Source organism: Schistocerca serialis, chromosome 11, assembly GCF_023864345.2.
Source record: "Schistocerca serialis cubense isolate TAMUIC-IGC-003099 chromosome 11, iqSchSeri2.2, whole genome shotgun sequence".
In the NCBI taxonomy this organism is placed as follows: domain Eukaryota; kingdom Metazoa; phylum Arthropoda; class Insecta; order Orthoptera; family Acrididae; genus Schistocerca; species Schistocerca serialis.
Window position 1 is genome coordinate 92,860,516 of NC_064648.1, and position 24,829 is coordinate 92,885,344.

The 24,829-nt window shown below is 41.5% G+C and overlaps 1 non-coding gene across 1 annotated transcript; it reads right to left on the reverse strand.

The window, feature by feature from the left end:
• Positions 1-12,672: 12,672 nt before the first annotated feature.
• Positions 12,673-12,746, reverse strand: Trnat-ugu (transfer RNA threonine (anticodon UGU)). Its single transcript has one exon. It is a non-coding gene; the product is annotated as a tRNA-Thr (tRNA).
• Positions 12,747-24,829: the final 12,083 nt, after the last annotated feature.

Below are 24,829 nucleotides of genomic sequence, written 5' to 3' on the forward strand. Positions count from 1 at the left end.
ACACAGTACCCTGGAAAAGCTAATTTCTCGCAGTATTACGCCGACTTTATGTCGGAATTACGCATTTTATTCTCGTTTCCTTGCAACGATGAACTTTTAAATAACTCACATGTGCTTCATAGCAGTATACTATGACGTTTCTTACCCGAGATTTGGAGATACAAGTTCAGCAAACAATTTTGTGAGGTGCCTAGTAACATTATTTGCAGACTTGCAATTATTTCAGTCTGTTATTTGAAATGTATTGTCATGTTCCTTCCTATATAAATGACAAACTAATATAAAAGTTTCTGGCAGCTGCAACATATCTTTCACACCTTTATATATGAGGGTGGCATAATAATAATAATTTTTAACGAACTTTTTTGTGTATTGTTCATTGGTATGTTAGATTTCTTTTAAAATCATAGGTGATACACAATCTATTTAAATACTTTCACACATCTTTCTGAGTCAGAATGAACTGGGGACCTTGCTGTAGGATTTGCATAAGAAGCATGACTGAAATTTATCAGTGCATTAAAGTTTATTTCATAGTGGCGACCTCCTCCTTACCAGTACTAATCGAAGCATTTAAGGACTGAGGTTATGGGTAAGAAAGAAATTTCATAATTTTGTGTCAAAAGTTATGTAATGTTTTTAATTTTCTATTAACTCCCTCCTTCTTGGAACATATTAAATGATCATTTTGGAGTTTGGTATAATTATTTAACAATATGTTACACATAATGGAAACCAGCTTTTTGTAGATATCAGTAAGTGGCCTTCCACAGAGACATGAATCTGTTACAAATATTTGCAGAGAAACATGTGATTTAACTCCTTGGCCAACCAGATTGAGTAGTAACTGCTTTTGATTTTGACAAGTGAAGAATTTTGTTTCATACTCTTCAGATATTAAAAGCTGCATAATTGTATATACAAAAGTGCCAAGTTCCACAACAATATCTGATGGCACAGTCAATCCACTTCGGACAAGGTTATCAAAATATTTATCTGTGGTATGTGTGCCTAAAACAAAATCAGTGCATGTTGTACAACTGAGCAATTGTGTTGTTTTGTGTGCTGCATAACCACAAACATACAGAAGCACAGATTGGTGTACATCAACGGTTTCATTGCCTATGTAGTTCAAAACACTAACAAACGGATTCACGTCAACATCTGTAGACATTACATCTGAGATGCTTGTCATTCATTATTTCTGGAGAAAATTTTACTGGGCCATATTTTGCAGACTTTATTCCCAAAACACTCATTATACGCAACTTCTTTTCAGATTCAAATACCTGGGTTACAGAAACGTTATAGTTTCCACCCGATAATTGACGATACCTACTAAACCTTGATTCCAAATTATCAGTTTGTAGTTTTCCCGTGAGAAGATATTGCACACCTACACCACTGAAAGAATATTCAACAACTTCTGAAATAACAGAAGTACTCTGATACAGTGCCTGATGAGTGTCTGTGGTCAGACAACTGGTAGTGTCCAAAGCCCTCCATCTCTCTAACCAAGCTAAAAATTTGTCAAGAAATTCAAGCCTGTCATCAGAAGCACTAGTGAAAGGCAGACACAATTCATTTTGTTTGTGAATTCCCTTTGTACAGTTCTTAACATTAATAATATTCCACCAACGGAGAATGATTTCAACAAAGTGTACAGTTCCTGAAATTTCACCATATTCAGCTTTTAAGCCTGCAAGTGTTGTCTCATTAAAAATATTGCAGACAAGACTGACATTTTGTCTTTCTAAGCTACTGGGATACACTGACTTGTGAGTCAACCGAGGAGCTAATTTCAAAAGCTGGTCGAGCATTAGCAGATCATTGGCTGTTGAGTCAAAATGGGGAAATTTAAATGTTCTGTCACTGTCCCTCTGGTTCAACCAGTTGTTCCTAATACTTTTTAACAAATGAACTGTGTCAAACATTACAAATACAGGGGAACCACATGACAGAAAGGAATATGGACTGCTGGAATTTTTTACCAATAGTGAAAACATATTCCTATTAATTCTGTTGTTATCAGATATAATAACAACAACAGTCAGACCACATGAGGAAAGAAACTGCAACACATTAAGTGTTAATTTATGGAGATCTGAGCCTGAAAACTGTTTGACAGGAACCAAATGAACAACTTCTTTGAAACTGCCATATAAAGATGATGTGAGAAAGGCAAGTACAGTTCTTGCCTCAGATGGGGCATTATTTTCTGCATATCCATGGAGTTTCCCCCCTTTAAACTGAATACATGGCTTAACATAAATTTCATCCACTTGCAGAATTACAAATTTTTCTCTCTCATCTAATTTATCCACAACAATTTTAAGAAAATGGGCATTTTGTGATTTATTGGTTGGACAAATCTTCAGTGAAGATGAAAGCTGCTGAATGTGTTTCACATGTGGTAAGGTAAGCAATCCACTTGACCGGAGTGCTGCATAGCATGCTGGAGATTGGTTGTGGATGATAAATGCATGCATCATCATATCAACCGAATATGTCCGCTTATTCATTGCCAACAAATCTATCTGTTCCAACAGAAACAAGAGTGTGGCACAGCAATTTGGATTAGCTTCTCAATGCAGAGTAAGTTTCTTTACAATATTCTTTAATTCATTTAAAAGAGAACTAAAGGTGAGTGTGTAGCTATCACAGTTGATAACTCTACTCAAAATATTTTCAATTTGTGACCATCTGGTTACTCTAAGTGAGGAAGGTAAAATCCAGCTGAGCTGCTCATGTGACAGAATGAAACCATTCACACACACACTTGAAATGAGTTTGTCATTAATTTCCATACTCGCTCTGACCTGAGGAATGTCTTCAGAAAAATCTATAGTATAAAAGAATATCTTATTCTCTTTAACACTAACACTCCACTTTCCTACACTGTTTATTCTATCCTGGTACTCAGCACACAAACATTGAAAATTTGCAATAATGTCCTCATTTAGCATGGCTTCATTCTTCTCCTCCTCTTCATGGCGTGCACGCTTCCTTCTTATTTCTGGGTCACACCTTCTTGGAGGCTGCACCTTATTTAAATACGACGGTAACCCAGGGAATATTTTTGGCAGAGCTTCTGGTAAAAGCAATGGCCTTTGACGAGGAAACTCGTGACAGTTCCCATCAGAGTCCTTGTAAATCTCCACTCTTGATACATCACATTCTTCAAAATGTTTAATGCAAACGACACTTCTATTTGATGGAGTCCAGTCCTTTCTGGGGATATTTCTTGTCCACCGTTTTCTGTTTTCCTCTTCAGTAGGGAATCTGAACACTGAGATGTAACCCTCTTCCTTGCTGGATTTGTAGTTGCTGTTGCAACCAGGAACACAACATTTTTCTGGCATCTGCAAATAGAATGATGCATTAATTGCTAACATCTTAAATCAAAATACTATTATGTAAAAATAGCAAATGAGAATTTGAGTGGACTGGTTTTTTTCTACTGCTTGGATATCACGAAACAGAAGTCTACAAACAGAATCAAATGTGTAGAAATATTCATACTATTAACACAAAATCACTTAGGAGAAGATTCTGATACTAAACTTATGAATTCAAAACTTTATTTTCAAATTGTATCTAGAATATAGTAGAACTTTCCTTGCAATTGTGTAGACGAAAGTTGTTCACGTAGCACACTTGCACATATACATGTAAAAACACTGCAAACTTCACAGAATTGTATACTTACATTGTGTTATATCTTCAACTGTAGTCACGACTACTTGCTATAAGTCCAGTATAGCGTAATTACACTGTAATTTCGGATAAAACAGACACCTTTAAAGTATGTAAACAACTGCTTCCGTTCGGTACCTTATAGTCACAGCCATGCGGTAGACCTTAACGTAACGTTGCCACATTTCAGTCCTCCGGCCTCTAATACAGGCGGCCGTGGTTGGGGGCATAGCATGAAAGCAACTCAAAGTATTTTGGACTATTGGGTTATTAAAAAAACTTCGAACCCTTACTAAAAGCTTGAACAATATTTTGGGGGATGTAGATTGTACCATAAAAAAATGATACAGAACTAAACCATCGACCTACTATAAATATAAATCCGTCAAGGTGATAGCAGTGTCACCTGCCGAGGAATAACATAGTCCAGCACATGCACGGTATATGTTGTATCGGTGAGCATGCTGTCTGTGTGTACAATGGGGAAGGTACATGATCTATCTGAGATTGGGCGAGGGCAGACTGTAACGGCCCGGAGGCTTGGCACGAGCATTTCGGAAACAGCACAACCTGTCAGGTGTTCAAGGAGTGCTGTGATTAGTGTCTTCAACACATGGCGAAACCGAGGTGGAACCAAGTCTAGATGTCAGAGGGTTGGGTAGCCACCGCTCACTACAGATGTTGGACATTGTAGGCTGAGTAGACTCGTAAAACAGGACAGGTAGCAACTTGTGCCATCGGACGTTAATCTGAGTAGAGTACAAGTGTGTCTGAACACACAGAAGACGGAACACTCCTAACGAAGGGCCTCTGCAGCTGAAGACCCTGGCAAGTGCCAATGTTAACATTATAATGTCGGTAACTACGACTGAAATGGACTCGTGACCATCAGCACTGGACGTTGGGGTAGTGGAAGAGCATCGCACAGTGTGATGAGTCCCAGTCTTTTAGGGAACAGCTCCTTGACACCCATACTTCAGGATAGATACAAGCTGGTGGCAACTACATTGTGCTCTGGGGAACTTTCATGTAAACATCCATGGGACCATTGGAGCTTGTGGAAGGCACCATGAGGGCCAAGGAGTATTGTACACTCGTTGCAGACCACATAGTTCATGATGTTGATGTTTCCTGATGGCAGTGGCATTTTTCAGCAAGATAATGCACCATGTCACAATGAAAAGAGTGTGATCGAGTGTTTCAAGGAATACAGTGGCGAGTCCCAATTGATGTGCTGGCCCCCCAACTCTCGAGATGTGAACCCGACCAAACCCATCTGGGATGTGACTGAAACTGGCATCAGAGCTCATCACCCCCCTTACAGGAATTAGGTGACTTGTGTGTGCAGATGTGGTACCAACCAGCCATTCGGCAGGTGGTCATAATGGTCTGGCTGATCAGTGTTTGTAGGTTAGAAACAAGAGCAGGCCTAGTACCAATCATTGTGGCACTCCATGTGTTATGTTCCTCCATTCTGAAGTTATTTTCAAGCCTGAGGTACAGTCTGTTCCTGTCATGAAGGTAAGGTCCCATCCATGCAAGAGAGACACCATTAATGCTGTAATGCTTTATTTTGCAAAGTATAACTTTGCGTTCCACACAATCAAAGGGTTTGGTTGGCTCACAGAATATGACAATAAGATTTTTTTCTTGTTTAGCTCCGCTAGCTAAGACTTTATTTCAGAGGCCTTGTATTGCTTTGTGTGTGGATAATCCTTTATAAACGCCAAACTGGGAGGCAGTTAACAAATTCTCTTCAGTTAATTGAGTCCGTATTCTATCACATGCCACTTTCTCAATCACTTTTGAAAAGCCTGAAAGGAGTGATATAGTTCTGTAATTAAAAGTGATTTTCTGTGTTTGTCCAGTTTCTAGATTGGTGTGACAGCGTATTTAAGTCCGTCAGGAAATATGCTCTGAGTGATTTACTGATTGTTCATAAAGATAACGCTATCAAACTCAGCACAAGATGTCAAAACTGTTCTAGAAACACTACAGCAAAATTACTCCTTTTTAAGGCTTGATTAATTCCACAATCAAGTGATAATTAAATGGAAACCCTAGCTGCAACCAGACGTTGGTATACTTCATTGGGGACATGTTGAAAATGTGTGCGTTGACTGGGACTCGAACCCGGGACCTCCTCCTTACATGGCAGATGCTCTATGCATCTGAGCCACCGAGGGCACAGAGTATAGTGCACCTGCAGGCACTTATCCCTTGCATGCTCCCCGTGAGATGCACATTCCCAACATGTCCACACCACTACATTCGTAGTGCGCCTAATAGATGTTCGCCCATCATTCTCATTACTCGTGGCAGATTAATCTACCAAGTCCCGTACAAGTTCGGGCATAGTGTGTGCGTTCACACAAGAAGGTCAATGGCCGGGAAGCCATATTTTTTAACTATATATGACGGTAGTATCTGTTCCCGAAAGAACAGTTACCGTAGATGACCATGCAGCTTTGCTAGAACGAAATGATAATTAAATGGACACCCTAGCTGTAACCAGGCGTTGATATACTTCATTGGGGACATGTTGAAAATGTGTGCCCCAACTGGGACTCGAACCCGGGATCTCCTGCTTACACGGCAGACGCTCTATGCATCTGAGCCACCGAGGGCACAGAGAATAGTGCACCTGCAGGCACTTATCCCTTGCATGCTCCCCGCGAAACGCACATTCCCAACATGCTTAACCTTTGTTTCTGTTCCCAAAGGCCAAGACCCATCTTTGGATGTGGCCCTTTATTCTACCATTCCCTCCTTATATTCCAGACTGAAAAATCTGTACTCCTTACCCACCTTGCCCTTGACAAATAAACTGCCTCCCAAACTGCCATTCCCAACAGCTGCTTTCTCTCTTGAAAATCCTACCTCTCAGCCCCTTAATGTGCTAACACACTCAGTGTGGTTCTCCTTGAAGCCAGCCATAAACTTGAACAAAACCTCTCACCATCTTAAGAATCTGTGTTTCTAATTGCTCAAATACCTCAATAGTTGTGTCCAACTCCTACACCAATCACCACCTGGAATGTGTCCAATTTATTTCCAATGCTCTCCCACAGGGTGCTATCCTTGTTATGTACCATCAACACAACTTTGCTTTACACTAATACCCACATACACATGGTCTCTCTGTCCTAGAATGCCACCTCTTCCAACAGTTGCCTGAAAGTCTTTCTAAAACTTCCTTTATTGTCACACAAGCCAGCTCCGGCCCTACCCATAACTACTTCACGTTTGAGGACCAGACCTGCAAACAAACCAGAGGCAAAGCCATGGGGACCAGGGCACCCCATTCCTACGACAACCATTTCATGGGTGCATGAAAGATGCATTCCCCAAAACCTATAAGCTTTCCCCCCCCCCCGGTTTGATACAGATTCACCGACAACATCTTTGTGGTCTGGACTCGTGGTGAAGAACAATTTCTCCTCCTCTTCCTGCAAAAACTTAACTAATTTTCCCAAATCAAATTCACCTGGTCTTTTTTCAAACCCAAAGAAAATTCCTTTCATGCTGACTTCTGCCTCACTGAAGCTCACATCCAAACCTCAGTCCATATAAAACCAACAATACCTACACTTTATGAAAGCTACCACCCCGTCTACATCAAATGCTTCCTTCCCTACAACCCAGGCATCTGCATCTACATCTAGAGAGATACTCCACAAGCCACCATATGGTGTGTGGTGGTGGGTACACTGTACCACTGCTAATCATTTTGTTTCCTGTTTCACTCACAAATAGAGCAAGGGAAAAATGACTGTCTGTACGCCTTTGTAGGAGCCCTAATTTCTCATATCTTATATCTTTGGTCCTAACACGCAATGTATGTTGCTGGCAGTAGAACCATTCGGCACTCAGTCTCAAATGCAAGTTCTCTAAATTTTCACAATAGTATTTCTCGAAAAGAATGCTGCCTTCCCTCCAGGGATTCCCATTTGAGTTCCCAAAGCATCACCGTAGCACTTACGTGTTGTTCCAACCTACCAGAAACAAATCCAGAAGACCATCTCTGAATTTCTTCAATGTCTTCCTTCAATCTGACCTAGTACAGGTCCCAAACACTTGAATAATACTCAAGAATAGGTCACACCAGCATCCTGTATGTGATTTCCTTCACAGGTGAATCACTCTTTCCTAAAATTTTCCCAATAATCTGAAGTTGACCATTCGCCTTCCCTACCACAAACCTTATATGCCCATTCCATTTCATATTGCTTTGCAACATTATGACCAGATATTTAACTGACTGGAGTGTATCAAGCAGGTCACTAGTAATACTGTATCTGACCATTACAGGTTTGTTCTTCCTACTCATCCTCATTAACTTACATTTTTCCACATTTAGAGCTAGCCGCCATTCATCACACCAAATTGAAATTTCGTCTAAGTCATCTTGAAGCTTCATGCAGTCATTCAGCTTTTACACTTTACTATACACTGCAGCATCATCAGCAGACAACAGCAGATTGATGCCCCTCCTGTCCGCCACATCATTTATGTATATAGAAAACAACAGCAGTCTGATTACACTTCCCTGGGGCACTGGTGGCAATACTCTCATCTCTGATAAACACTCACATCTGCAGCAAAAATATCTGCTCCACCACAAAATTGGATTCCGTAGAAATGTTTGAACACGTGAGGCAATACTGACCCTATGACTTATATTAGAAGAAAGATTAAGGAAATGCAAACCTACGTTTCTAGCATTTGCAGACTTAGAGGAACTAAGGCTATTTACAATTTGTACAGAAAGCAGATGGCAGTTATAAGAGTCGAGGGGTATGAAAGGGATGCAGTGGTTGAGAAGGGAGTGAGACAGGGTTGTAGCCTATCCCCGATGTTATTCAATCTGTATATTGAGCAAGCAGTAAAGGAAACAAAAGAAAAGTTTGGAGTAGGTATCAAAATCCAAGGAGAAGAAATAAAAACTTCGAGGTTCGCTGATGACATTGTAATTCTGTCAGAGACAGAAAGGGACTTGGAAGAGCAGGTGAACGGAATGGGCAGTGTCTTGAAAGGAGGGTATAAGATGAACACCAACAAAAGCAAAACGAGGATAATGGAATTTAATTGAATTAAGTAGGGTGATGCTGAGGGAATTAGATTAGCAAATGAGACACTTAAAGTACTAAGGGAGTTTTGCTATTTGGGGAGCAAAATAACTGATGAAGGTCGAAGTAGAGAGGATATAAAATGTAGACTGGCAATGGCAAGGAAACCGATCCTGAAGAAGAAAAATTTGTTAACATTGAGTATAGATTTAAATGTCAGGAAGTCATTTCTTAAAGTATTTGTGTGGAGTGTAGCCATGTATGGAAGTGAAACGTGGACGATAAATAGTTTAGACAAGAACAGAATAGAAGCTTTCTAAATGTGGTGCTACAGAAGAATGTTGAAAATTGGATGGGTAGATCACATAGCTAATGAGGAGGTACTGAATAGAATTGGGGAGATGAGGAGCTTGTGGCACAACTTGACTAGAAGAAGGGATCGGTTGGTAGGACATGTTCTGAAACATCGAGGGATCACCAATTTAGTACTGGAGGGCAGCGTGGAGGGTAAAAATCGTAGAGGGAGACCAAGAGATGAATACACTAAGCAGATTCAGAAGGATGTAGGCTGCAGTAGGTACTGGGAGATGAAGAAGCTTGCACAGGATAGAGTAGCATGAGGAGCTGCATCGAACCAATCTCAGGACTGAAGACGACAACAACAACAACAACAACAACAACAACACAAAATCCCTCAACACATACACTGACACTGACAGTCTCTCTCTGACTGTCCTCAACTACAGCTACCTCACAGATTTTATTCACAAACAAATCTTCTGGCCAATTTCATACTCTCTCCCTCTCGTTAATGCAGTTCTCAATCACAAAAGAGTGCTGACGGACCCCTCTTTGTGCCCAGGACCACCCGGGCCTCAAATGATTCTATATTTCCTACATCTACATACACATTGCTCAAATCACTGCACAGAGCACGACAGAGGGTAACTTCTACCATACTAGTAATTTCCTGTACTAATCCACTAGCAAAAAAGAGTGAGGAAAAAACAACTGCCTAAAAATGTCAATACAAGTCCTAATATCTCACATCTTATCGTCATGGACCTTGTGGAAAATGTACTTTGGGAGCAGTGGATTCATTCAGCAGTCAGCCTCAAATATCGGGTATTACTTTATGAGGCCACAGCTACAACTTTTTCAAGTTGAGCCCTGAAATGGGATCCTCTGTCCCTTATATCTTTCTCGCACCAACCAGTGTCACCTTCTAACACCCTCCTAATCTCCGTACCATCCTAGTCAGACTATATGACATTCCCAAACCATTACCCACACTCCAGTGTTCCTGCCATTGGGATTGTCATAGTGTAAATCCTTCTCCGTGCACCAACCGACCACCACCTACTCCAGTTTCACCATTAGTAAATCCTACAATATCAAAGGCAGATCAACTTGCAAAACCGTGCATGTTGTTTATCAATTAACTTGTGTCCACTACACTGTGTTATATACATACCTGACCATCACTAAACTGGTGGAGCATACAAATGTGCATGGAAGAACTTTCTGCCTTTGGGACATCCAGTACCCAGTTGCTCAATATACTCCACCACATGATTCAAGGGTGCTACACAACACAGGCCATTTGGATCTCCCTCCCCCCCCCCCTCCCCCCCCTCCAGCTCCCACCTGGTACTGTTTTCCTGGACTCCATAGTTTGGAGCTGCCCATCTGTGACATCCTCACATTTCGACACCATCCTATCCTGATCTTAATCTTCATTAACACATCCCTCCTCCTCATTTTGTTTCACTAAGCTTTTCTCTCCTTTTATTGTCCACCTTCACTCTCTTACCTACCTGCCCTCTTTCTGTCCACCCCTTATACTGTCATAGTTCCTAATTGTACTATTCATTCCTCTTCCTTCTAATCTATCTTTACTTTTAACTGTGCCAGAGTCATTTCTGCACTGAAGCTGGCAGTGTACTTTATCCCTGAGCTACTCTCTCTGACATCTTTCCCTTCATCCTCGTCTCCTCTCTTTCTCGCTGCAGGTCTGACTGCACTCGCATCCGAGTTGGCCTCTCGTCTAACTTTCATATATTGCAGATCCCTCGAACAAAAATCCTTGCTCAGTTCTTGGAAAAAAGCACAGGTCACACATGTATACAGGAAGGGTAGTAGAAGTGTACCACAAAACTACTGTCCGATATCCCACACACTGATCTGTTGTAGAATATTAGAACATAGTCTGAACGCTAACATAATGAGGCATCTTGAACAGAATGATCTCCTCACTGCCAACCACCATGTATTCCGAAAACATGAGTCATGTGAAACCCAACTCACTCTTTACTCCCACGACCTACTGAAAGCTTTGGATCAAGGGTGTCAGGAAGATGCTGTGTTGCTTCATTTCTGAAAAGCATTTGACTCAGTAACTCACCTATGCTTATTATCAAAACTACGATCTTATGGGATGTCGAGTGAAATTTATGACTGGATTGAGGACTTTTTGGTAGAGAAGTCATAGAATTTTATTGTCAGATGTAGAAGTATCTTCAGATGTGCGGAAATCGTGTTGGGACCTTGCTGTTCCTGTTGTATATAAATGACCCTGCAGATAATATTAATAGTGCATTGTTATCAATAGCTGTGTTTGAACAATTAGCTACCCTATTTTGGAAGTTGACAGTATGGATTACGTGAATGATAGTGTTACTAACTGATAAATCCGTACTGGACAAGTCTTTAAGATAATCTACATTAAAGTTATCAGAATCACTATTTATCTTTTTTTATTGCTGTTACATAGGCCTATATAACATCAATGTGATCTATGAACAGATTAAAATTACCCAGTGGCGTTCAGTACAACCTTACCATTATAAATGATTTATTATGAAATTCTAGTTCTGTCCTGCATGCTTCCACAAGCTGCTTTAGGCAGATGACAATTCCTGATGAATGCAGCTGCTCCTTCTGTTTCCATTTCTGCTCTACAGAAGCAAGAGACTAATCTAAATCCTGTTATACTTATCACTTATGTATCAGTGGGCATATAATGTTCATAGAGGTAAATTATGTCAGATGATTTGATGTCTTTTATTCACCAAGGCAGATAAGTACTGTAGTTCATTAATTTTAGTTGTTAGTACTCAAATATATGATGACTTAAATATATAAGGGATCCGAAAACTGAACGCGTGGAATGGTTCCATTCAAAAGTAATCACCAAACTTGTTAAGGCATTGCCAAAGATGTAAAAATCTTACAGCAAAAGGTTCAGACTGTATTCGGGATGTTGCAGTATTTCCCAGCCAAATTGTTGAGGCACAGCTTTGGTCCGATTGGTGGTGTGGCGGCAGGCATAATTGTGCAACAGGTTGATTCCAGCCAGAGGGCAAATTGTAAAACAGACAGCGGAAAGATCCCACGTCTCCCTTGCCTAAGAAATCCAAAGCTGTTCACACAATTTCCAGTAAGGTCACGATAACCTCCTCCTTCAACTCCTCTGCTCCTCTGCTTGTCGAGTTCCTCAAGTGTGGAACCACAATCAATGTGCAATGCCAGAAAGACACTCTGGCAAAACTGTGACGTGCTATAACATCAAAATATCGAGGAATGCTGTCTGATCGAATCATCCTATTGCACGATAACACCCACCCCCACACCTCCAATCAGATGAAGGCTATGGTTCTCTGAATTGACTCTGTGATTTTCACATCTTTGATGACCTGAAGAAATACGTGTGGACATCAGTTTCAGTCAGCCTAGGAAGTGCAAGAGGGTGAGGTTGTGGATATGTCAGCAGCCGACTGTGTTCTGTGAAACGTGAATTGATGATCTTTTGTGCCAATGTGATAGATGTCTTGAAATTACAATGAAATGAACACCCTTAGCTACTTACAGGCATCAACATACGTCAACGGGGACAGATGAAAATGTGTGCCCCGACCGGGACTCAAACCCGGGACCTCCTGCTTACATGGCAGACGCTCTATCCATCTGAGCCACCGAGGACACAGAGGATAGTGTGACTACAGGGATTTATCTCTGGCACACCTCCCACGAAACCCACATTCTCAACATATTGTCCCGCACTACATTCGTAGTGCCCCCGCCCATTATACTCATTACTCGCGACGCGCTGCCGATTCCCGTAAGAGTTCTGGCACTGTTTGTGCATTCGCACAGAAGAAGTTAAGGCTCACCGGCCACTTGACCATCTTCTTCTTCTGTGCAAATGCACAAACAGTGGCCGAACTCTTACAGGAATAGGCAATGCACCGCGAGAAATGAGTATAATGGGTGGGGGCACTACAAATGTAGTGTGGGACAATACTTTGAGAATGTGGGTTTCGCAGGAGACATGCCAGAGATAAATCCCTATAGTCACACTATCCTCTGTGTCCTCAGTGGCTCAGATGGACAGAGCGTCTGCCATGTAAGCAGGAGATCCTGGGTCTGAGTCCCGGTCGGGGCACACATTTTCATCTGTCCTCGTTGACGTATGTCAATGCCTGTAAGCAGCTAAGGGTGTTCATTTCATTATAATTTTATTCTAACGAGCTGCATGGTCACCGATGGTATCTGTTCTTTCGGACATGTCTGAAAGAACAGATACCATCTTAGTATATATATAGATGTCTTGATTTGTGAGGTGATTACTTTTGAATGGAACCATTGCATGGTCCCATTGTGATGGGCGTTCAGTTTTTATCTGTCAGCCCTTTGTAAGTGGTTGAAAATAAAAATTTCTGCTGATTGCTGAAAATTTTTTACCAACAGCTGTTTGTGCGGATGCAGTGTCTTTCTTAAACTGAAGGTCTATTTCCATCCTAACTTCTCTTAAAACTATTTCTTTCTGACTTTCCTGTCCTAAAAAAATGTGCTGCTGTGACACCAGTAAGCACTGGTGTTTTGCCACTCATGAGAGTGACCCCCCCCCCCCCCATTTAAGTCCCCTGCTACTAGCCCAGCCAGTTTACCATTGAGTTTCTATCTGAGGCGAAGGCTGTACCTAGTATAATCCCATCTGCTAACAGAATCAATTGGATCCACACCAATGTGTGACAGAGCACCTGCTATAAGCAGCTGCTCAAACTCCAAGGATGTTTACTATTTACAGTATACAATCAAGATCTACCGTATAATGCCAGTTGCTCTGTGAGGCTGTTTTCAGATGATGCTGTTCTCTGTAAGAAGGTCGAAATGCCAGAAAGCTGTAGTAAAGTGCAAGAAGTCTTGCGATGAATCCGTTATTGGTGTACAGACTTGCAGTTGGCCCAGAATGCAAATAACAACATGCTGTGTGTAAAAAGCTAGAGAGATTCACTACTGTCCAATTACACTACTGTTGACAAACCACCGGATAAATCAACAAACTTGACATACCACAGACCAAACATTCACAATGACCTAAACTGGATTGACCATATAAAATTAAAAGTAGGAAAGCCTGATGACAGGCTGAAATTCATTCAAAAAATAGTAAGGATATTTGAATGATACATGAAAGGAGTGGCTTACAGAACATTTGTATGAGCAATTCCGGACTATTTTCTCATCAGTCCCAACAATAAGAAAAAACTATTTCAATTTTTTTTCACAAAATTAACCTTTATCGTTGTCATGAGCAACAAATATGACAAGAAATCGGCAAATGCAAACAATGAATTGTTTTCAGGAGATGGTTTGACTTTGGAATATAATTTTTAAACATTTTTCATATAATTAATCTCTATTATCATAGGAAGCAATGAGTATAAGAAGAAATGGATAAAAAGTAAAAAGTCAATTGTTTTAAGCAGGTGGTTTCACTTTGGAACCAATGGGACATACGGTTTTAATCACCCATTATTTTAAGTGATATATTGAAAGCAATATCACATTTTTCCTAGACACGATCCGACATTCCAAAACTCCCATGATCTCATAATGCCTAAAACAAACTATAGTCCAAAATAACAATAAAATTAGGCATAAAATGTAATAAATTCATTTTGAAACCACTCAAGAAAGCAGTAGCATAAAATTAAATTTACAGTACAACAATATGGGAGGAAAGTTGCTACTCACCACATGGCGGAGATGCGGAGTCGCAGATAGGCACAACAAAAACACTGTCACAAATAAGCTTTCGGCCAGCAAGGGCTTCATTGAAAATAGACCACCCACGCACCCACCCACCCACCCACACACACACACACACACACACACACACACACACACACACACAAACACACACTCACACACACACACACACACACACACACACACACACACACACACACACACACACAACTCTCTCACATATGACAGTGTGGCTTCAGTTGCCAGAGACTGCAGTCGTGTGTGTGAGTTGCATTTGTGCTGACTGGTGCTTTAAATTCTGTATAATGCACAATTTTCAGTTTCAACATTTTGTTGATACATGACGAGCAATGTTTTTTTCGGTATTTCATTAAGTGTTTATTAACAGATCAGTCACAGTTGCAGTACATAGTTTGACAACTAGTTTTAAACCAGATGGTTCATACTCAAGCCTGACCTACTGAGACTGCACTGAAAGTGCCTGATCTTCACAACAAACATCGCCTGTAAGTTTGACTCTGACATGCTAAGTAGGGGCATGTTGAGTGTGACAGTCATCTGCGATCACTTTGACATGCTAAGTAGGGGCATGTTGAGTGGGACAGTCACCTGCGATCACTTTGTAAAGCACGTACTGCGACTCGGATTTGTCTTATGAAGATCAGGAACTTTAGGTGTAGCCTCAGTAGGTCAGGCTTGAGATTGAAAAAGTTGTTTTAAAGTAGTTGCCAAACATATGAACAGCAAGTTTTATTAACACAGTGCCTACTCATACTTGGGAAAAAAAATCCCTGAGAATTCCAGGTATGGGGGAAAGATGGTGCCATAAGAAGTTCGTGATAAATCAATGGTGAGCAGGAGGGAGGGAGGGGGGGGGGACACAATAATGATGTTCCTTTCTTCTCAGCTAAAATATATTATCTGTTGTTCAATTGCAGTTTTTAAACATCGATAATTTAGATGGAATAATATTCATATAATTAACACATATAGAAACAACCAAGTATTTTAAAATTTGTGTTTCATAAAACTCAATAAAATTAAAATTCAGTACTGCATAAAAAAACGAAAAAAAAGAATCCCCAACATTTTACAAAATTCCATGAGATGCCTCAAATTTTTCCCTAAGAATTCCAGGGGTTCCAGAAGAATTGCCACTTTGGTTAATAAACACAGAGTGATAATGCAATATATTTGTAGAAGTACCTCAGTATACCATTAGATTTCTCCATCTTGCAATAGCAATGGTGGTTTCTACCGATGTCTCCATCTTGCAATAGCATTGGTGGTTTCTACCTCAAAATGAGAGAGAGAGAGAGAAAGAGAGAGACGACAGGGGGGGGGGGGTCTAGAATAAAGCTGTTGTGGATCGTGGAGGTGTTTACTGTTGAAATTGTGAGAGTGTATATTCCAAGAACGGCCAAGCATTGAATTACTTACTCCCACATGCATGTTGTGAAATGACCACAATGAGAAACTTAGAGAAACGAGAGCTCCTAGAGAAGTTTATTGAGAGCCATCCTTCCTTTGACTATTTGCAAATGGAACAGGTGGAGGGACAATTGACAGTGGTCCCAGAAGTACCCTCTGCCACACACCACTGCAAGGTGGCTTGTAGTGTAAAGAATTAAATGCAGACTTGCTTCTTTCTACACCTCTTCCTTCCAGTTTCACTGGACTGAACCATTACTTTCTTGGAAGTTTCTGTTCAGTCCTTCCCATCTTTATTGTTCATCTACCAAATGCATTTGTTCTGCGTACCAGTTTCATAGTATTATAGTTCCATTTTCTATGCAACCATGTAATGTGGGATGGTACAGGTAGTGGCCTCACTTCATGTTAGACAGCAATCATTGTTCCATCTCTCATAATCTATTAATGACAATATTTTCTTTACCTAACTCTACCTCCTGTACAGATTCATGAACCAGTAAAGCATAGTTACAGTGAGACGTCAGTTATTTAGACTAGGTGAGACCATAGGCCATCAGGATTATCAAAAAAACAGATAATCCAACCTCACTGTATGGAACTAAGTAACAAAGTTGGTATCCTTACTTCACCAAGGAGTAAATCTACCAATGTGTTGTGTAAATCAGAGAAAACTTTTCTCAGTATCTCACTGACACTTCTATTCATAATCATGGAGGAAGTGCCACTTTGGACTTATATTCACCATGGAGAAACAAACGCAAAACAGTATTGCTCATAATGAAATAAATTTAAAAAATGTTACTAAAATATATCTGTTTAAAAAGACAGTATAAACATTCTTCATATGTAACACAAAGTACACACACACGTGTGTGTGTGTGTGTGTGTGTTTGTGTGTGTGTGTGTGTGTGTGTGTGTGTGTGTGTGTGTGTGTGTGTGTGTGTGTGTTTTTACTGTACCACATTTCCTTTCTTTATGTGTGTGGCTGTACTGGGCGAGGTGGCGCAGTGGTTAGCACACTGAACTCGCATTTGGGAGGACGATGGTTCAATTCCACGTCCAGCCATCCTGATTTATTTTTTCTGTGATTTCGCTAAATCACTCCAGGCAAATGCCAGGATGGTTCCTCTGAAAGGGACATCACTGTTTGGTCTCTTCCCCCAAACAACCTAATCCAACCCAACTAAGCGCTTCTGCTTTTTGGTGAGTGGTCTTCTTTAATCTAAAAGTATGATCACAATATAATGTTTTTGCAAGAAAATCATGTGCCAAGATCTACAGTGCTTGATAGTAATATGTTCTCACTCTCCTGAACTCAACTTCTCTTTCATCATCGGGGGTGCTGACACAGTTTTTCCAGGCATACTGAGATTAGGATATGAAGACATGCAAGGGGCATACTTGTTTGTTTATGGCCTGGAGCTAGTGCAAGGGGCATAGCAGCATTTTCATGGTTCAGTGCAGTAACTTCTTTCTTTCTCTGAACTAAATGTATTTTCATCTTGACAAAAAAAAAGATATGAGCTTGCTGCAATTTTAAACTTGATGAAATGTGAACAGCCTGTATGGCAGATGTAACTAGGATACTTATCTTGTTTTCTTGCTCATTATCCTGGAATTCTTCACAAGAACTGGATTCAGCTCTAAAGTTCGTTTAGTGTGCTATTTGGATTAAGTTACAGATGTCCCTTTATGCTTTTCATTACATTTTCATTGCTCAAAGTGGCACAGGTAGTCTGTTACAGATCCTCTGATTAACAGTGCTGTCTAGTGAACTAACTCACACTCTCACAGTTGCTTTTGAACAATTACTCCATTGTTAACAGTACAGACTTTAGATATTAAAATTAAAAATTATCACATCAAGTTATTTGGACATACATACAAAATTGTTTCAAACACTGTTATCAATTTCAGGCATATAATTCAGCCAACAAACAGTTATCACCCCAAATTTATGCCAAACATGCAGAACAAGCAATGAATTTTATACTTACTGTATTATTGTTATTATTATTTATTATTATTATTATTTCTTTCTTTTCTCAGACGTTATGTCTGGTCAAAAATGGAAAGTGATGCGGACCTTGATCGTGCGTGACTTCCTTTTAACTGTACGGTATATGTTATATTGCATTTAGGAACTTTCAGGTAATTGAACATGTATCAATAATTACGGATTTCTGTAGTTGTATATATAAGTTTGGATGTAGCTGTATTGCATTGATGTACTGGTGGATATTGTGTGGTATGACTCCTGTAGTTGATAGTATAATTGGTATAATGTCAACTTTATCCTGATGCCACATGTCCTTGACTTCCTCAGCCAGTTGGATGTATTTTTCAATTTTTTCTCCTGTTTTCTTTTGTATATTTGTTGTATTGGATATGGATATTTCGATTAGTTGTGTTAATTTCTTCTTTTTATTGGTGAGTATGATGTCAGGTTTGTTATGTGGTGTTGTTTTATCTGTTATAATGGTTCTGTTCCAGTATAATTTGTATTCATCATTCTCCAGTACATTTTGTGGTGCATATTTCTATGTGGGAACGTGTTGTTTTATGAGTTTATGTTGTAAGGCAAGCTGTTGATATATTGTTTTTACTACATTGTCATGTCTTCTGGGGTATTCTGTATTTGCTAGTTTTGTACATTCGCTTGTGATGTGACCTACTGTTTCTATTTGTTGTTTGCAAAGACTGCATTTATCTGTTGTGGTATTGGGATCTTTAATAATATGCTTACTGCAATATCTGGTGTTTATTGTTTGATGCTGTCTTGCAATTATGAATCCTTCCATCTCACTGTATATATTGCCTTTTCTTAGCCATGTGTTGGATGCGTCTTGATCGATGTGTGGCTGTGTTAGATGATACGGGTGCTTGCCAAGTAGTGTTTCCTTTTTCCAATTTACTTTCTTCGTATCTGTTGATGTTATGTGATCTAAAGGGTTGTAGAAGTGGTCATGAAATTGCAGTGGTGTAGCCGATGTACACTCCTGGAAATTGAAATAAGAACACCGTGAATTCATTGTCCCAGGAAGGGGAAACTTTATTGACACATTCCTGGGGTCAGATACATCACATGATCACACTGACAGAACCACAGGCACATAGACACAGGCAACAGAGCATGCACAATGTCGGCACTAGTACAGTGTATATCCACCTTTCGCAGCAATGCAGGCTGCTATTCTCCCATGGAGACGATCGTAGAGATGCTGGATGTAGTCCTGTGGAATGGTTTGCCATGCCATTTCCACCTGGCGCCTCAGTTGGACCAGCGTTCGTGCTGGACGTGCAGACCGCTTGAGACAACGCTTCATCCAGTCCCAAACATGCTCAATGGGGGACAGATCCGGAGATCTTGCTGGCCAGGGTAGTTGACTTACACCTTCTAGAGCACGTTGGGTGGCACGGGATACATGCGGACGTGCATTGTCCTGTTGGAACAGCAAGTTCCCTTGCCGGTCTAGGAATGGTAGAACGATGGGTTCGATGACGGTTTGGATGTACCGTGCACTATTCAGTGTCCCCTCGACGATCACCAGTGGTGTACGGCCAGTGTAGGAGATCACTCCCCACACCATGATGCCGGGTGTTGGCCCTGTGTGCCTCGGTCGTATGCAGTCCTGATTGTGGCACTCACCTGCACAGCGCCAAACACGCATACGACCATCATTGGCACCATGGCAGAAGCGACTCTCATCGCTGAAGACGACACGTCTCCATCCGTCCCTCCATTCACGCCTGTCGCGACACCACTGGAGGCGGGCTGCACAATGTTGGGGCGTGAGCGGAAGACGGCCTAACGGTGTGCGGGACCGTAGCCCAGCTTCATGGAGACGGTTGCGAATGGTCCTTGCCGATACCCCAGGAGCAACAGTGTCCCTAATTTGCTGGGAAGTGGCGGTGCGGTCCCCTACGGCACTGCATAGGATCCTAGGGTCTTGGCGTGCATCCGTGCGTCGCTGCGGTCCGGTCCCAGGTCGACGGGCACGTGCACCTTCCGCCGACCACTGATGACAACATCGATGTACTGTGGAGACCTCACGCCCCACGTGTTGAGCAATTCGGCGGTACGTCCACCCGGCCTCCCGCATGCCCACTATACGCCCTCGCTCAAAGTCCGTCAACTGCACATACGGTTCACGTCCACGCTGTCGCGGCATGCTACCAGTGTTAAAGACTGCGATGGAGCTCCGTATGCCACGGCAAACTGGCTGACACTGACGGCGGCGGTGCACAAATGCTGCGCAGCTAGCGCCATTCGACAGCCAACACCGCGGTTCCTGGTGTGTCCGCTGTGCCGTGCGTGTGATCATTGCTTGTACTGCCCTCTCGCAGTGTCCGGAGCAAGTATGGTTGGTCTGACACACCGGTGTCAATGTGTTCTTTTTTCCATTTCCAGGAGTGTATTTACGTGATTGATTGCTTTGTGTATTTTGCTAGTTCCTGCTCATTCTAGAAAGAATTTTCTTAAATTGTCTATGTGTCCATAATGTAGGTTTTTTGTGTCGATAAATCCCCTTCCTCCTTCCTTTCTGCTTAATGTGAATCTTTCAGTTGCTGAATGTATGTGATGTATTCTATATTTGTGGCATTGTGATCGTGTAAGTGTATTGAGTACTTCTAGATCTGTGTTACTCCATTTCACTACTCCAAATGAATAGGTAAATATTGGTATAGCATAAGTATTTATAGCTTTTGTCTTGTTTCTTACTGTCAATTCTGTTTTCAATATTTTTGTTAGTCTTTGTCTATGTTTTTCTTTTAGTTGCTCTTTAATATTTGTATTATCTATTCCTATTTTTTGTCTGTATCCTAGATATTTATAGGCATCCGTTTTTTCCATCGCTTCTATGCAGTTGCTGTGGTTATCCAATATGTAATCTTCCTGTTTAGTGTGTTTTCCCTTGACTATGCTATTTTTCTTACATTTGTCTGTTCCAAAAGCCATATTTATATCATTGCTGAATACTTCTGTTATCTTTAGTAATTGGTTGAGTTGTTGATTTGTTGCTGCCAGTAGTTTTAGATCATCCATGTATAGCAAATGTGTGATTTTGTGTGGGTATGTTCCAGTAATATTGTATCCATAATTTGTATTATTTAGCATGTTGGATACTGGGTTCAGAGCAAGGCAGAACCAGAAAGGACTTAATGAGTCTCCTTGGTATATTCCACGCTTAATTATTATTATTATTATTATTATTCACATACAGGCCCAATAAGACTATGTGAGGTACAATCCATCTCTGGCACTTTTTATGGTTGGCCTTCCTTTATGTCTAAATTCGTTTGATCCTTTCAGAGTGATGTCGCTTTCTTTCATCAGACCATGGTGTTCCAGTCTGTTTTCTAATTTCCCTCGGACCAGCTTTCCAATCAAATATCTTTTGTCTGAATGTTTTTCTATCTTTAACATCTGCCTGAATTATACCGGCTTCTTTAAGATCCTTAATTACTGTGATCCATTTAATTGGCTCAGATTTGGCCTTACTTCTGTTTTCATAGAATTCTGCAATTTGTTTTTTGTCAACCTAGTGTGTACTATTCTTTTAATGTGCCCATAAAATTTAAGTCTTTGTTTTCTCGTATAGTCATGTATTTCCTTATTACTTCTCAGCCTATAAGTTTCTCCATCAGTAACTGTGGGCCTAATATTTTCCTATTAATCTATCAATCTTTCTTTCTTTCTTTTGAATTTCGTCAATATCCCTCTTTCTATTTAAATTTAAAGTTTCTGCTCCATTAAGTAAATGAAGTACTTGAAACTAGGGGCAAGTGGTGGGAGAGAGATATCAGTTGTGTCAAGGACAGTGGGAAGACCTCAGATAGGTGGGAATCAAAATGGTTAGTCTTACTGAGGTTGTCAGGGTAGGGGTGATTATCATGGAGAATAGGGTAATGTGGGGTGAGATGGCTACCAGTAAGGTGGTGGAAGGCTGACCATTACTTGAGGACATGACAGGGAGGATGGAGGTACGTGCATGTCTGGCGCCAGTCCTGGCGTTTCTTTGCTGTAAGGAGATTCCAGATGTGTCGCTGTAATTGCCGGTGGTAGATAAGTGTATCCTGGTCATCAGTGTGGAGGAAGGAGCGGTAGAGCCTGCAGGATTCACGAAGAAGGAGGACAGCTTGTGGAGGAAGTGCAGGACAGTGAGGGTGGACGAGTTTGGTAGAAACGTGGGCCTCCACAGCATCAGTGATGGTCTTCGGAAGGAAGGAAGAGGCGTGGATGATATCAGCAGGATGGGGAAAGGTGAAGGGGTTGCTGTCAACCAGTGAGGCAATGGATTCCCAGTAGGCATCCCAGGCAGTGTGGCTGTACTTGTGGATGGACTCTGGAGGGGCAACTTAGCAGTGGGCTGTGAGGGGGGATCATGGGCAGAGGAGACAGTGAGAAGGACAGGGAGGTGGTCACTACCAATGGGGTCGAGAACATCTGGGGTGGAGTTACTTTCAGGACAGGTGTGTTGTATGGATGGAGCAAGGTCACCATGGAGAGTGCCAAGGAACTGATGCCACTGCCAAAGGGTGGCATGGTCACAGCTGTGGGTGTTGACGTTGGCAGCAATCACATAGTTGGAGAAGGTATAATCAATCTGGGAAATGAAGTCGTAAGGGAGGGGGGGGGGCGCTCCGGATATAGATGGTGGCACAGGTGATGGGGAGGGAGGGAAGAAAGATGCTGGGGAAGAAGGTTTTCAGTTGGGTCACTGAGTGGGGGTTGTGGCTGGCTGGACAGGGAGATGCTTAAGGTGGCCAACAGTAACTCTACCTCAGGTGAGGATTGTCAGTGTGGTGAAGAGGATAGGAAGAGGTGCAGACAACATTGTGAGGTTGGGGGAAGGTTTCATTAATGATGAAGGAGTCGACCTGGTGCTGGGATAGAGGTATTTGTTGACAGGGAGGGAGCGAATTTTGACATAGAGGAGATGATAGTGTTGATGCAACAGGATGTGGGAGGGGGGAGGAGAGAGGGACTTAAACGAGGGTGTCTAGGCAATTGAAGGTAAAGCGGGCCCGGTTGTGGGAGTAGGTGGCGTAGGTATTCAGATGGAAGACAGAACAGGCGGAAAGGGAAATCTGCGGAAGGGTGTGGGGGCATTGGAAGTGGTGGATGCTCTGCAGGATGATGGTCAGGAACTGGATTATGTCTTCAGGCATAGGGGGAGGGCGTTCGGAATTGTTGGGGAGGGTGGGCTGGTCAATGGGGCAAACGGGGATAGTGAGCTCAGGGTTGGTGGTAGTGGGTTTGGCTTTCCATTTGGTGGAGTAGGTGGGGTGGGAGTTCATTGCATGTTGAACCGTGAATTTACTTTCAAAACCTTTTCTTAAGAATTTACTTTATTTACTAGCGATTCATCAAGAACATTAACACACTATGTGAGTGTGGAAGTAGTTGCCAATGGTAACTGAACACACAATTTTTTTTTTTTTTAATCAATGGAAATTTTATTCCTAAAAGCCTTTTTTTTTTTTTTTCAAACAGATTTAAAATTATAATCAGAAAGCACCCTGTAAATATCAAGTTACAATTTATTCAGAGGCAGAAATAACATTTTTATTTATAGTATGAGCTTCTGGGCTGAGAACCTTGCCGCTCCCTTTTAACACAGCTGTAGTCACGACCGCTCACAACAACCTTTGAGACTACACTGGTGCAAATCTGCAACACACCAGATTACTTTAAACAAAAAATTTTAACAACTCACACAAACACATAAGAGGGATGGAAATGGTACAAAACTCTAATAAAAATTATTTGCCACCGAAAGTGCAACTTGTTTTTAAAAGAACTCTTACGGTGGAAGGGTGGCAACTTTATATACTAAAATGACCACTTAAATAAAATCAATGAAATGCAGTTTTACATAAAATGTACCAACATGCTCTACATTACACATATACCACCTCACAAGATGATAGGCAAGATAAAAACATATTTCAGGAATTTTGCCTTTACATTTTAATTCTATAAATTCGTTAACATCGAATCTGATAAACATGACAGAGGCAGCTATTAACGTATGGCAGATTGACAGGGGGATTACTGAACAACCCGAACTGCAGCTTGTTCTAACCTGCCGCAACTCCGCAAGGGAAAACGGACCACCAAATTCATAAATAACCACCTTCCTGCAGGTGGGCAAAGGGAGAAGAATGGTGGGACAACCCCAAAACAAAGCGGCTGGTGAGCTCACCGAGAAAACAGGAAGAATTTAACAAGAAAATGAAACAACATATCTCCACTCACTTAACTTCTAATAAACTGTGATTTCTGTCGAAGACCTGGCGCAGCACCCCCAACACTCTCCCGAATCGTCCGCTGCCAGCCGCTTCAACGGACGCAGGAAGGCGCACTGATCTCCCGTCTCATGGCGTTGCAGCTCGCCCCAGCCAGCCCCATGTCATGGTTTGAGTCTTGTTGCTCTCGTGTCATACTAGCACTCTGACGGCAGACAGACACTGACTGCCCCACACTGACCCAGCTGACCAACTCCAGACTCCTGAGACTGACAGACTGACCGACTGCTGAGCTCATAGGACCCCTTAAATGCACGTGAACA